Here is a 16,747-nt window from a genome sequence, read left to right as displayed (position 1 = left end):
AGCAGCACTAATAGACGTATAGGAAATTACGATATAATATAATATGTTGGTACATTTCGTAATAACGGATTACATTTAAGGCCAATGAACTTTTAGGAACACCAGATGATGCCTATAGGAAACATAATAGGTATAGTAAAAGTTGATTCTTATACTAAAAAGCGATCATAATAACATACAGCGGACTCATCATCGATATGTCGTCGTATCATTGATTCGGCTGGACCACCATTATAATATTATGAATGTTTCAAGGTTTTCATTATTCTTTAGAAAATACACCATGTGCTAGCCAGCCCTAATGTGACAAACATCTATGGTTTGATTATATATTTAGAACTTGGCCAGTGCATGGGACACGAGAGACGGCTGGTTTGCCAACTGACCCGCAAGCAAGCCATGTTTATTATTGTAATATACTATAAAATGTTTTATGGTAATATATATGAGAATAATAATATAATATTTTATGATAATATGACGTACTCGTTGTTATTACACGTAAATCATCGCGAGCAAGATTGATTAACATTGTGTGCGGAGGTGCAGAGGAGGTGGAAGGTTTTACGACACAGACATATACGAATATTATATTGTATTATACATACATATAATTGTTGTGCACGGCTATAATAATAATTACTATTTGGTAAACAAATGCCTCGCGATAAAACTTTATATACCTACCTCACACTTTCTTATATATTAAAGCTTATGTTATTGGGACTTGCCGAGCGTGCTGCCGATGGGAACATCACCGTTAGTAGTTTTCAGTACACATTTGTCTAATCTATTTTATCAAACTATTCGCCGACCTGATTATTTTTTACTGTACTTTTAATTCATGTGTTAATATATTGTGTACTAAGGTTGTCGTCTGAAAAATGAAACCCTGTATAACATCGAGCTAGGTTACCGTTAAAATAAATTGTATCAAGGTACCAAATGCATTTACAATGAACAATGTATTAATTATTTATTTATTAAATAGTACAGGCCAGATCCAAATGATCAATTATGAATAAAATAAAACAACTATAACAAAACACTTTTTTTAAATTATTTAACCAACAGTACCCATAACATTTAAACAATAGAACATAATATTAATATCAAACAACGATATAATAGGGGTACGCTTGATTCTCGTCAATAGATTATTTTTTAAATAAAGTATACGGTTAATTGGAATGAAAAAGCAGTAAAAGCGGCAATAGTTCCGCAGAGAGACAAAGACAATTGACATTGTTCTTCAGTAATACAAGAACATAAAATGTATGATGTAGGTATACTTACTTTCACGAAGAAATTAAATTTAGTTACTAAGTATGTATGGTATACGTAAAAACATTTTACATTTGTGTTTGCGTACGATTTTCTTTTGAAAATGCTATTGTAACAATACATCACTACTTCATTTGCTACCAAAGTACTACTATTAAAACCACAGGTACATTATACTTTATAAAATTCAAAAAGTTTTGTGACAAAGTTTATTGAAATCTTAGTAATGCATATATTATTTATACATTTTCTTACTTATTAGCTACTTTTTATGTATATGCAATATACTATATATATATGATTCAAAGTTCTGAGTTAAAAGTATTTCCAATTAAATAATTGACAAGTCTCCGATTGAGTTATACAATCAAAGTAGAATCAAAATGTTATCTAATGTTTGTTTTGAAAAATTGTGTAAAAATGTAGAAGGATAGCTAAAATTTAGTAAGCCTCATACAAGTCTTAATAAAGAGAATAAACTAATATTAAAAACATATTTCAATTTAAAGAATCTGTTGTAGAATTATGATTTGTAATATCAATACAGAAATAATTCCATAAGGTACCACAACTTTTGTCTGTATGATAAATTTTATTGATTATTGATAACTAAGTTAGGAATGTAATTTAACTTTTAGTTTACATATTGCAATTTATTATTAGAAAATTAAAGTTTATTAAAATGTAAAAAGGTATAGAAAGTGTAAGTACCTAACCCATATAATTAAAAAAGTCAACAAATACATGATATTATACATGTGAAGTTGGTTTTTTCAAAAAATAAATGCATTATGAAAACAATTTGCACTTGTTTATGTTAATTCGCTAGTCATTGAATATTAAAAGTTGAAAAACATAAAATTACACTAGAATAGGTTGCTCGATGTATTAAAGCACTTCGTGCTTTTTGATTTAACGTTATTTGTACAGGGGTGGTCTCATTGCCCATATTGCGTGCCCGGCGATTTTCCGATCCCCTATCTGCTATCTTGCGGTAAAATATAATTAAAAAAAATCAATAAGCTCACGGGAGCCATGGTGTCCTCCAAAAAGAAAAAAAAACAACTCGTTTATAATAAAAATCTTACGGTTTACCACAAGTTCTTGCGGTAAAGGCCAAAAGGAAAAACGATGGAATGGCGGGCACGGGAAAACCTTGTGCCAGAACAACTGGGCACACGCCATCCCGGTGTCGATTAAATATAAAGGAAATGAGTCGTAAATTATTATGCCGTAGACCCTTTCTGCGAAGAAAAAATGCGCTAAACAACGCTGTATTATGTAACATATAAAATGTAAGTACACACACGATGATTTACGCGGAGTGGAAGAGAACATATAATGGGGGCTTTATTTTTATAAAAGTTATAAGAACTTTGACGCAGCAGAAATTGTATTATAGCAACTCTGTTACTATGTCTCCGGTATAATATGTAAAAAAAAGTAAACAGCCACAATGGCGGAATTAATGAGAGCATTTAAACGAGAATATAAAATTAAATAATAAAATTATATTACATGAACGAGCAGTACACGACGTGATCGCCAGGGTGTGTAGGACGCCGCACTTGACGTAACCCATTTTTAGTGTTGTATAATGTTATCGCTTTAAATTTAAAAACGTATTCATTGATGTTATACATATCACAAAGATTATAAAGTATAATTGCATTCAGAAAACGGTACTTAGGAGAACACGGCTAACTGCATAATAATAATATGTATTACAACTTCATAAACCACTGAAGCTATTGTGTGTTCATAGTGATAATTGTGACGTTATTTTAAGTGCCACATTTCCATTATTTATTGAATATTATACCTGATATTATAGTAATGGTAGTAATATTATGTGAAGTGGCTAGTGGATGGTCTTGTATTCAAATTCAAAGTCTTGAAAACCTTAGGACAGTATTAAACTAAATCTAAAAACATTAGGCACATTTTATCGTAATCAACTTTAAAATAAATTCACATATCATGAAATGAAAAAATGAGAAATATTGTCAAAGCCGATTTTTAGTGTACCTCGAATAATTATTACATTATTAACCATGGATTAAAAATATGATTTCAAGAAATAAAAATTGAAAATGTTATAAGACGAAAACAGCGATTCCTGGTCCTTACAGATATTGTTTTTGGAAGGTCGCAACAATAAATTTTATTTCTCTCTCTTCATAATATTTCGACTATTTTCTATGTTCTATAAGTGAGGATTTCAAAAATGTTCATAACATGTTCAGTCGTATACGAAACGATTAGCGATATTTCCATAACCGTACAAATGCGATACTGAAATCAAATAAAATCAAACCACCCGGGGTGTTCGGAATAATGTAAAATTTACTGTTCCATAGCAGTCTACTTCATGGTATATAATATTTTTGTAAACAATAATGCGACACAACGCTTGAATAATACAATAATAATTATGCCAATAATATTCTGTATCGCGGGGCTATTGTTAAACACGCGCGCGAAATTCATTTATAATATTCTGCTGTTCTCGACAGTGAACAAGTCATTTTATTATTATATTATAATATTATACATTATATTGTGTCTGAAAACTTTTGTATGCAGCCGCAAACTTCGCGCGAAATATTTTCTTAGGCGGTACATAACTCAGACGTACATATATAACCACAGTGTATACATAATATGTATATATACGCCAAGTGTTGTTTACGCGTTTTTCACGTCAGACCAGTGGCGATGGCGTAACGCCAAAAAAACCTCACGAGACCCATAATCTCCAACTATATACATACATTTTTATGTATTGAAAACTTCCACTTTTTAACAGCATTTTCCTTTATACGAGTACATTGCACACCATATCCTGCAGCACGGTTTGAGTCTTTTTCACAATTCGTATGTGTCTGAACTCTGAATGCATTATTATAATATTATTACACTCACTGGGTGCAGCATGTTCATTTATATGTATAGAAATCCTCCCGGTGAATTTTTTACCGTGCAATATAATATTATATGCATAGATGGCGTCAATCGGAATGGGGAATATACGTTGTATATTATATTAAGTCACAGACGAGTTCAAAACGCGAACAAATATAAATCGATAAATAATTTATATATGTTATTCGAATAAACGCGCATAGGTATATATAGTAGTTGACATATCAACATTTTATACGGTAGGTATATATACGTATAATATTGGCGTCGTTTATGCAGAATTTATTCAACAATATACATAATATTATAATGTAATATACCCACGTTTAAACGATCGATTTATTTTTTAGTGGCAGACACTGCGATCGTACTCGACAGTGATGCATTTAACCCCTCACACTATCTATACCGCGCTGAAAAAATATGTACAGTATAGAAGGAAAACATTTCTGTCACTTTTGGCGAAAACGCGTATTTTCTTCACGGTGACTATTAAAATATTTAAATTATTATCATCATTGCCGAATACGACCGTGGAATATACTTGTGCGGACGACCGGAAAAGCCGTATAAATAACGTCGTATATGTAGTCATCGAATCACAAAAAGTGCTATAACCGACCTATTATACACTGTAGCCGTAGAGGAACGCGTGGCGAAATGTTTCGAAGTTTCGATTATTGTAGGCGCGTAGCCAGGGGGGGTTTTACAGGTGTAATAACACCCCCCCCCCCTACTCAGCCGTGGTATCTTAATATTTTTTTTATCAAGATAAAGATGCATCATAAGCACGAATTATCTTAAATCGCGATTTATACTTATTTATCAAAATGAAGTATATCAGTTTATATTACGATACCAATAATGTAAAGCACTAAAGCCGGGATCCGGCATTAATTACTATTTTAGACCGTTCTGTGACGTTTTATCGATTACTCGTTTCATGCACGATTTAATATATTTTTTTATGCAGCGTGTAAGAAAACGTTTACAACTTCTTAATTATTGATTATTTGATTATATGATGAACTATCGTATACCTACGTAAAGTTATCAACTTTGTGTTTATAATTTTTTCAATTAATTTTGAATAACACCCCTCCCCTCCCCTTAGAAATGTCTAGCTTCGCGCCTGGACTCAAATATAAAGATATAATAAAATGGTTGTGTATACACTATTCAAGCACTTAATTAATTGCCTATTATGCGAGTACCACCGCGTAGAACTACCATTGTCTTAACGACATACCTATAATATACAGTATAGAAGAGGTATATATTTTAATAATTAACTGGACGCTACACGGAAATTTGTTATCTCCGTCTTACACACGTACGGCATACCAAATGTGCGTTCACCGGTTTCAATAGTGTACTTTTATCAAAGTTTTAGGTTAAAACATTATCTGTGCTTGAGGTTCGGCCATCTTTTCGATGTAGTAATTTTCATATGTGTATGTGAAATATCAACAATTAAAAATTATCATATCTCGCTTGAAAATTATCAATACATCGAATAGAAGTCGATGCTTTATAAGCACAGATAATTTTCTTATGTAAGTGGTAAAAAAAAAACCGTTAATTCACTCTAATATGAAAAATAACGGCACATTATTGAAGCTAGTAAACGAAAATTTGGTATGTCGTACATTTGTGAAAAGAAAACAATGAGCAAGTGGGTAGCACTGGATAAACACTAGAGACTAGACACAGACTTTTAAATTTGATTATACATTTATACATAAATGTTTGTTTGCGTCCGTACGACTTTACTCTGCACTCTACACAGACATAACACGGAAAAATTTAGAAAATAAGTGAGAAAAAAAACAAAGGTAGACCGCGGGAGGAGACTTCTTTGAAGTTTATAGCTGTGCGGATACACAGCGACGGCGACGGTTATTGTGACCGATCACCGGCGAGGCGGTGGTGGTCGTTAATCATTCGTTTCGCACGATCACAAGCCAAATTAATAGCAGTATTTATTTTTACCCGAGTCGGATGTTGCGTATATTATCATGCGGGTTTACTCTCACGCACATAACGACAGATTTCATTAACCGTTTCGTTGGACACGGACAAAACATAACATGTGGAAAGGAAAATAATATGCAGCGCAATGATCCAATGAACAAATTATCGCAGTGTTATTTTAGTCACCGGGACTTGTATGCATAAATCGCCAATCGAAAATACGAAATTATGTAAATAATAGCTCTCGAGAAACGGTCTAATACGATGTCTATATACGTGTAGGATAATACACGATTTATTATTTTTATTGTTGTTTAATATGAGATACGTCAACGTAATACTATAGAATAATTAAAAACTAAATAGCGTAAAACAGTATAGAAGTTAATCAAATACTTAAAACTGTTCCGTTCTGTAAGTGTAAGCGGAAGTGCGCGGGTGAACCGGACGAAAAAATCTGACCTGGATCCGTCCCGTTGTACGGTTGCGCTATAGGAGCGATAGACCTTTATACTATATATTATTATGTAGTTGTGTCTTTTTTCTAATTTTCCGGCGTTGGGGAAAATGTCAAATTTACAACTAAACATTCTGGTGTTTCGTCTGAAACGTGGAGAACCGTCAGTTTTTGGTTCAACGTTGATGATGATTTATCATTGTTTCCAAATTTTAAAATAATAATACAATTTGGCTCGAGCCACAGAGGAGGTGGGCGAATGTAGCTAAACAAGTGTGTATATGTACCCGCCACATAATATTAACCGGTCGCTTTCTTACATCACGCACACACACACACACACATCAGTACAGCTGTATGGCATATACCTACATTTTTTGTTGTATACATTTCTATTTTATGTTTATATGTATATACACATATGAGAGCGTGCTCTGCCAGTATAATATAATATATCGCGAGAACGAAATATAAGTTTTTGTGCGTGCGTCGACTCGTCATATAATCGGTAAACACACACACACTCTAACCACACGGTCTTTCCGACTTAACGCCGCACGCACTCTCTCGTCGTCCGTAAACCATTTTCCGCACAAAGTCCACTGCGCTTTATCTTCACCCAGTTATCCGTTTCTGCACAAAGACATTGGGTCGGCTGCGTCAGATACCGTATCCCATTTGTCAGTCGCCTTTGTCACGCATATTCCGGTGTACCTACCTATTCGTACACATTATACAAGTTGTACATAATATCATAAACTTAGTTAACGTTTATATTACAATAGGGCATAGGCGTGTATTTATGAACGACTAATATGCATTATAATACCGCGAAAACTTTATATATTGTAGGCATTGTTAATTATTGTGTACCTATAATAACTTTAAATATTGTATTATAATATGTTGTCTGAGTGCGAATTAATATTGATCGAATACACGATGTCGGGGTGATTGAGGACCAATTTCACAGCCGGATGCGGACAACTTGCGTGCCATCATAATAATCCTAATAAAGTCGTTGATAAGGGTATAGAGTCATGAATATTAATAATATAAGGCGACCGTCGTGAACCGAGACAGAGAAAATATCCAGGACAAAATACCCCAGAAATTAATATCTATAGAAAAATGATATTATAACATTAAGGTTGTACAATGAACTTGTTATAGTTATTTTATTATACGTGCAAGTAAGTGATAAATACAAGTGAAAGTGATGATACAACCAATATCTTAGAGGTTTTAAAACTATTTATTTATGTTTTCTTTTAGTATAATATTTGCATTTACGTATAGATGCGTTTACGAGTATGTGTGCTCTGTATGAACATTTTATAGATACAATTCGCACATTATAATTTAAAAATGTGATCAAAGTAGGTATTTAGTACTATTTACCATTGCTAAGCTTGAGTACTATTCGTCTGTACTTAATGTGTTTTATTGATTTAAAATATTCTTTACAAGTGACTATGCATAATCTATAAGGGCACACGGCTGTAACCTCTAGACACCGCAGCCATTAACTGAGGGTTACCTTCTACGGCAGAGGACACAATTTTCCCCATCTGTGTGTTTCCAGCAGCGTTATAATATATTGCGATGCATAATATTTATAGTAGATATATTGGTGCACAGCAGAAGCGTTCCGTGGATGGAATAATAACAATATACCGCAATACACACAGTGTATCGATCATACACATAATTTAACAAATTTAATTTATTAGACTACGTTAATCGCACGTTTTCTCCCTCTCCCTCCCTTCCCCACACCTAAATACCACAGCATCGCGTCTGCAGAAATATAGTCATGTTGTGTATATATATATATTATATATAAAAGCCTATTCTGTCAGTTACCCTCACCGGTAGGTACCTACATTACACTATTAACCATCATCCCTTTCTCCCTAGAGGCGATAACCCAAGTCACCGGTGACGATGGTAACCGTTAATTTATCCAACCCTCTAATCGTTTAACCACCCCTCCTCACGTCATGGTAGTATGAAAATTACCTACGCTCGTCGCTCATCGATATTTTATAGTTTCTACATAAAAAAAAAAAACAGATTATCTCAGCAGTAAAAAATATATATTGATTTAAACAAAATACTAACAATATACCCACCAATAGAAAGACATCACATTATAAACGGTTGTCAGATTTGGTTTTTTTTATATTACGGTATTATGGCAAAAAAACGATTCAAGATAATTTTCTTATGATATAATAACTACCTTATATAAATTTTAGGTCGGAATACATGATATATAATAGCCAATAGGCAATATCGGGATACTCATGTCTCGTGAGTTATGAAGAGTCAAGAGTATAATCATAAGTTGATGTGTCGAAAACAAAAACATACAAATTAGTTTGGAAACTATATTATTCTCACGCGAGAAACTCGGCGCAAGTTTTATTTTGTTCGTATCTCGTTTCCAGAACACATTGCATAAAACATGACTAAAGCAAACTCTTGGTATAAAAAAGAATCGTAAAACATTTTACCAAGCAACGCTCCGCGCGCGTTTCTTCGGTTTTCACAAAACCGTATTAATTTTAATGGGTCAACAACAACACCCACACGCGAAAAATAAATAAAAACTGACTACTAAATTTATATGCACTCGTTTCGCTAATATAACCAGGGTAGTGGTATAGCCTAGCCGCGGTGCGTAGAACGAGCGAGTCCCATAATAATATTAAAAGCCGCGTTATTTTTATTTTATAAATTATTTACGATATACTTTGTATTCATATACATAATATACGAACCTGTTGGTTGTAAATATGGCCGTCGCGTATCAATTATTCACCTAAGTTCGAACAAAATTAACGTGCACCGCCGCCGGTGGCGGTGAAAGAGCTCCTTCGCAAAATGGTTTATTTAGGACGTTTGAGGTGCTTTTATATATATACAACTGTTACCCCAATATACACAGGTAGTACTATCTATATAGCGTAGGTACCTATATATAACACGGTAGTCGTCTTGATCGCGTTTCATGTTCGGGGCAGCGGGCGCGTAAGCTCAACTTTGCTCGCTGTAATTCGCGCACTCGCATGTATAATTAAGTACCTACTCTGTACAGCTTTCGCAGCAGTATATATATTGATATACTTACTCCGCAGCTGATGCATTTATGTACAATGTATTAGTGACTATAGTATATACGTATTATGTAGTATTCGCATAAGGATAGCGGATAGCGGACAGGCTGTAAACATATATATATATATATATAAATACTATGATTTACAGCCGCCGCGAAGTGTGTCGGTATTATATAATAATATTATTAAATATATATCATCAAAAATGGTACCTATATAAATATAAATGTAATATATTACAAGTATATTATAATAGGTACTGTGGTTTTTCAACGATAGGGTGCGTAGTTTGATGATTGTCAGTCATCACTGCAGCAACCCAAGCGAGAAATCAAATCTCTGAAAATATATAATTATTTAATTATTATGTACTTCTATCGGAAACCGACTAGAGCATTAAAACTTCGTGACTAGATTTCAAGTTCGTTAGAACGATATAATATTTTCTTAAGACTTTTTTTTTTTTACAAAATCATAGATGCCTGAGTCCTCTTCTTAAGTCGGGGAAGTTACTGAAACAGTCTTACGCTGTACTATCCGCTTTCTAAACACTCGTATTTCGGGTTATGCCTATATAGGTAATTCAAAATGTACATATAATACATACCGATATACAATATACTCGGATTGATTTGATAAAAAAAAAATTTTTATCCGATCGTGTTGCCCAAAGGTGAGCTATTTTGTATTACAATGTATAATACATATATATATTATATATATATATATATATATATATATATATATATATATATATATGTAATCATTATTATGTGTGCACGCGTGTCGCATTGGCACGGGATTTGTGCGGTATACACGTGGCTTTATATATATATAAGTATAATGCACGGTCGGATGCCGTCGTCGGTTGATAGTAGAGAGGGATACAGATGAAAAATGCCAAGTAAGAGAGAAAAATAAAGAGAGATGAAAAAAGCACATTGAAATTAGAGACTGCGAGAGTGGGCGCCTGGCTGTCGGGCCATTTCTGTTTTCGCTAATATAGCAAGCAGGGCCTGCCCGAGTCCCTTGTACGCGTGCGCACACATCATATGAGCGTCGTGTGAGTATCCGAGTATGTGTGTGTGTGTGCGTGTTGTTTGGTGTGTATAAGTGTATCTGCGTTTTATTTCGCATGTGTGTGAGTGTGTATTGGTGACCGTCAAGTTGACGCCCGCCCGCCCGCCGCCGATTCTATACACTGCACTATGTATATATTATGTTTATACCAACTATAATACTATAAAGACGGACGAGTGCGCAAAGGAGATGGTATTCATATTATATACAGGGTGTCCTGTGAGGATTTACCCGTTGGCCGTTGCGATATCTCCCGAAATAATGGCGATTTCGAAATTCTGGTTTTATAATAAGACTCACAGGAACTACAATTATTTCATATTTTAACGTTTTGGTAAAGAAGTTAAAAAATATATTTTTTTATTTATTTCCAAAAAAAATTAAGATAGCCATTTTGTAGAGTTTATTTCTCTGAAAATATTGACGTTTCAAAATTTTATTTTCATTATTTTCCTGATTTTTAATATTTTTTTTTTTAGTTTCGAGAAAAATTGTTAATTATTTAACACCAAAATGTTATCAAACATGTGACCCGCCGCGCCGCGCGCATTCCCATAAACTGGACAAATACTTTCCGTGTTCCTATAATATAGTTATAAATTATAATCATATTTTATTTCTTCAAAACTAGAAAAAAATATAAAAAATCAGGAAATTAATGAAATAACATTTTGAAACGTTAATATTTTCAGAAAAATAAACTCTACAAAATGGCCATCTTTCAATTTTTTGAAAATAATTAAATAAAAAAATATATTTTTTTCATTTTGTACAAAAACATTAAAAAAAATTTAAAAATGAAATAATCGTAGTTGTTTATCCCTGTAGTGAATCTTATTATAAAACCATAATTTTGATATCTCCATTATTTCGTAAGATATCGCAATGGGTAAATCCTCGCGAGACACCCTGTATATGATAATATAAAATAATATATATTATTATATTATATACCCACATCTTATTTATCTTGTATAGTATATACACTTTAGTATGAATATATGAGCTTATTATGATTTGGAATACAATTGGAAAACAAACACTTTTTTCCTGGGGACAAGGTTCGTCGTCGTTTTTCTACCTCGCTTCGACCATATCTATATATTATTTTTCCTGCAGCGTTAACTCTAGGGTGGCTCTCTAATAATATGATATTATATTTCAAAAGAGCGTATAATATTATGTGTAGCCAGGTGTGAGCAAAAATTCATATTACAAAAATGGTGGTGGAAGATATCATAATACGTGTGTAGAGCAGGATAATCATGCCACATATATAGGAGTAATAATTTTCTTCCATCACTTTATTATCTACTAAGAATAAAACATAGATTCTATAATATTAAACGTTTTAATCAAACAATATATAAATACAAAAAAAACTTATTGGGTTGGTAGGTAATATACACGCTTAAAGTGCGTGTATATTACCCGCAAAACAAATTTCGAACTTTCCTCGAAGTTTTTATTTTGAATTTAATAGGTAGTATAATACACCTTACCTACACAGTAAGTACGAAGTAAAAAGGAGAAGTCACTTGAGACATTAGAAACTGATTTTGAAGTGTTATAAACATCTGTAATAATTGTAAATTAATTTGAATACCTATAATAATGTGAATATTTACACACAATATCGTATAGAATTATTTTTTGTCTTTTGAAAGTATAGAACTAACCTCTCGAAGTCACCCAGTCATTTTTTACACAGGAAAGTTTACTGCATTTCAATAAAATATAAAACCAAAGTACTATTACTGACTCATTTATAATCTTCAAAAAAAATTCAACCTTTTCACTTTTGAGAGAGCAACTAAAAACAAAAGGCTATAGGTATACTTTCAAACTTAATATTATATATATATACATCATAGATAATATATTATATAATATTTATATAAATCATAAATTATAAATTATAATTGATAAAAAACATATATAGTTTAAAATGTTTCAGTTCAATTATAATTGAAATAAAAAAGGAAGTATTTATATGTATAGCAAAAATTCAAAACGTTAAAAGCTATGGCGAACCAAATAATATGGTACGTTGCAGATTGCATTTTTATAAAAAAAACGGTAAAATTATTTATTTCTCGGGAAATTTGATTTACACAGAACTCATCACAAAAAAGTATACATTTTATTAATTATTTTGTTTTAAAAAAATTGAATAGACTAACGTTTATAAAAAAATAATGTTAAATATGCCTACGTGTATTAAAAACGAAATTAATTAAAAATCGTAATGGAAAAATTATTTGTGTATTGTTACATTTGTAGAGAAACGCATTTGATTATTACTTTTGTTTAATATATTATGTACATGAAGGTGGTATAGCTGTGGACAGGTGAACATGATATGAAATCGTTCAATACAAGGGGATGACGGAAATTATTTGAATAAATAGATTGGCTGAGAATTTTGATCATCATTGGTTAATTTAGATGTTGTGTCTGTATATTAAACAATCAAAGAAACGATTTTAATCAATCTCTCATAGGCTGTAGTATAAGGATTATATGTATACTTGTATTATAGAAGCGCTATGTATTTTGTATTTTATTATTATTATATTGTATTTGAGTATATATATAAGCCATACGTGTGTCTAAATATAAATCCAAACCCTTGCAATCACAATATTCAAATTAAATTGGTGAGTGATATAGGTATATATATATAGGTACAAATCTGCAGTTGCATAGATTTTTATGTCACCATTAAAATATAATGCAGGTTTTTTGATAAACTATAATGTTATTAAGAACAAAATCTGCTGAACAAAAATAAAGAGTGTAAATAATAAATATGTAGGACATACGTTGAGACACTATAATATAAATTTCGGACTATAAAAATATTTACTTGGCAACGTTTGTCAAACCATTGGAAAACGAAATTTTGATATATTTTTAATGCAATATTCGTCTCTCAAGTTTAATATTGTAATGAAAGCTAATACTATGTATGCGATACCTAATAGTTAATAGGTTTTATGAATATGATGTAATCGTAGAATTAAAAACATTACACGAGTGTTTTTATTTTACGGCCTATTATACAGTTGAGTTTAAGTTGTACACATTTAACGACTATAAAAAATGCGTGTAATAATAATACAATTATAATTTATTTTGTATACTATAAAGGGGACAATGTAATATATTTACTACATTTTGTTTAAATTCAAAGAAAAAGAAAGGACACCACTGTCCCGTTGAAATTGTGAATAATGCGTACACATTGCACAATGTACACCGCAGTTAATAGAACAATTGTGGATAAATTAGGAAGAGTACCTACCAACTATACGTGTGCGTTAATAATAATAATAATAATATGTAAATACAATATGGTGGCATTGATATTATACAACTTGTTAGTTTGTTGTTGACTTATATTATATTGTTATACTTTTGAATTTGTACATCTATGTCCGGTGAAATAACCATAATCCCTTGAAAAAAGCTAATCGTTTAATTGGTTTATTTCCTACGATAAATTTCATGGACTCTATGATGATGTACACAAGTCACACTCACACACGAACTCATATATATTTTATAATGGTGGTCTACGAAGAGTGGATGTCGGTTATACGATTACTATACGGAACTATACAGAAATCGCTTTAAATTTTTTTCCTATAATGCAGTCCACTAGCGTACATATACAGTCCAAGTTTCGAACTTGCATGTTGGATCTGAACAATTTCAATACGAGCGTACAGTGTATACACAAGCGGGTGGCAAACTCTATTATTGTTATGTCTGTATGCATTGAGCATGCTGTAGCTGATGAAAAAACAAAATATTATCTAATAATCATATATTTTTGTTCTTATACAGCTTTAGTAAAAATTTAATTTAATGTTACGAAGATTTCAATTTATTATAGTTATTCAAAATTGTAAATACGTTCACAGGTTTTAAATAGTTTTTAAATCAAATTCTCGTGCCAGGTTTCAGGATAAATAGTATATGAATAAAGATACGACAGGGGAAGGAATTGCGAAATCACTTTTTTTTCTGTAAAAAAATAGATGAACCATGACGACGAACGAGCTGCCCCTATTAATATATAATATATATTATTATTATATTTTAATTTTGCACACAGCTGTTTTAATATGTGTTTAAACCGTTTGTAAAATCGGTAATGACTATGCTGAATGACAGCCGTAAATACAAATGTACCTATATATACTGATACATTTTTAAAGTAATTTGTTCTCGTGTTTGACTTTTGAACGAGTAATATGTTATTTAATTATATTAAACATATTATAATGTGTATTCCTATACAAAATTTTATAACACTAAAACTGACGCATAACATTTTAGAGTTGTTCATCGTTTTCAATGTAGGTACTAATACATAAATATGCAAACGAAAAAAAAAATAAGATAAAAAACCGGTGGTACCCGCGGGCCGCAAAAAGACGTGCCTGCGCATTTATTATTATCGTTACTAACGCATAGAAGTTGTTCAAGACCATCGGCTAAATATCTAATTTAAATAAATAAAAAGCTGTTTGGTCAGCCGATTATATATATATACACTGAATTGGGCAATGGTCGTTGGCTGGTAAATAACTTCGTTCGGTTCACATATATAGTTAGGATAGCACCATAACATTACTGCGTTATACTATGAGCCAATATACGTTGTTGTATTATTTAAGGCTTAAAATTATAGAAAATGAAGCGTTCCAAAACTATGATCGGTACCTTTATGAAATTTAGGTATTTGAAAAAAACACAATTAAAGTCTATACGGTAGAAATGGAAAAGATTGTTCTACTCCAAAATGTGAATATTTTAATAAATATTTATATACTTAAAATTTGTTAATAATGATATAAAATTAAAACATTAGAGTAAAATGCATAATTAAAAAATATATATACGCAGGTTTTACCTAGTTTTCAGAATTAACGATTCCAAATTTCATATTGCACCATGTAAGTACAATATTTACTATACACACACACACATATATGTATATATATTGCATACAATTTTGGTCCCTGGATTCGTGTGTACGCACGATCGTGCCGCACGAAGCTCTTCAAACTTTTCGATCTGTTTAAAACGTTTTCCTATAAAGGACTGCACGACAGTACGTGCACATAGTGACGGGTTTTATTTATTAATATTATAAGAATATTACATTTTCCCAACACTGAGCTACGGGATTTCAGTTTGCCGCACAATTTGCTGCTGCAATCGCGTAAGCTAATAATCAAGTTTTGGCGTGATCGTTGTCAAAACGATATTGCTCTCTCACCCCCTCTCTCTCTCTCTCTCTCTGTTGCGTCACGCGACAAGTACGCGGTACCCTCTCAGGCTGGTGACCGAGAAAAACCATCATATCATCAGCAGACTGTCACATTACATATTATTCACATTGTTGTTGTCGTTCCGAATCGATATCATGTACCATACATATACCTACAGATATTTATATATTATATTATTATAAAACGTGTAAAATCCAGTACTTTAGCTGTGAGGCGTGATGATCGCATAAGGTTTTAGATTTGAAAACTTGGACGTTTCACATAATATCATACAAAAGCGTTGATTTCAAGCACGACTGAACAAGCCATATTTCACTATGTTAATCCCAAAATTCTAAAACGGTTTATCAAATAACTTTTGTGTCGCACATCTGCAGTAAAATTATTAATATTAGAATGTCGCGAAATAACACACTACACCAATAACCTACACTTGGTATATACATATACATGCTTCCATGCAGCAAGTCACATTTTTTATTCCGTCAGTTTCGTGATGAGGGAACATAATATTATATACCTAGGTAAAATGTATTCACTCTGTGTAAACTATAACGTTTAATTTGGACATAATATATCATGTAGAAGCTGCTAGA

The 16,747-nt window shown here is 32.0% G+C and overlaps 1 protein-coding gene across 3 annotated transcripts in view; it reads right to left on the bottom strand.

Annotated features, from left to right (window-relative positions):
- LOC107163721 (serine/threonine-protein phosphatase 2B catalytic subunit 3-like) overlaps positions 1-16,747 on the bottom strand; it is a 61,695-nt gene that overhangs the window by 21,378 nt on the left and 23,570 nt on the right. The gene's annotated exons all lie outside the window — the stretch shown is intronic.

This window comes from Diuraphis noxia, unplaced genomic scaffold (assembly GCF_037042655.1).
Source record: "Diuraphis noxia isolate RWA-SAM2 unplaced genomic scaffold, SU_Dnox_SAM2 contig0004, whole genome shotgun sequence".
NCBI classification, from domain to species: domain Eukaryota; kingdom Metazoa; phylum Arthropoda; class Insecta; order Hemiptera; family Aphididae; genus Diuraphis; species Diuraphis noxia.
The sequence above is the reverse complement of the archived record's forward strand: the minus strand, read 5'-3'. Positions and strand labels throughout refer to the sequence as shown.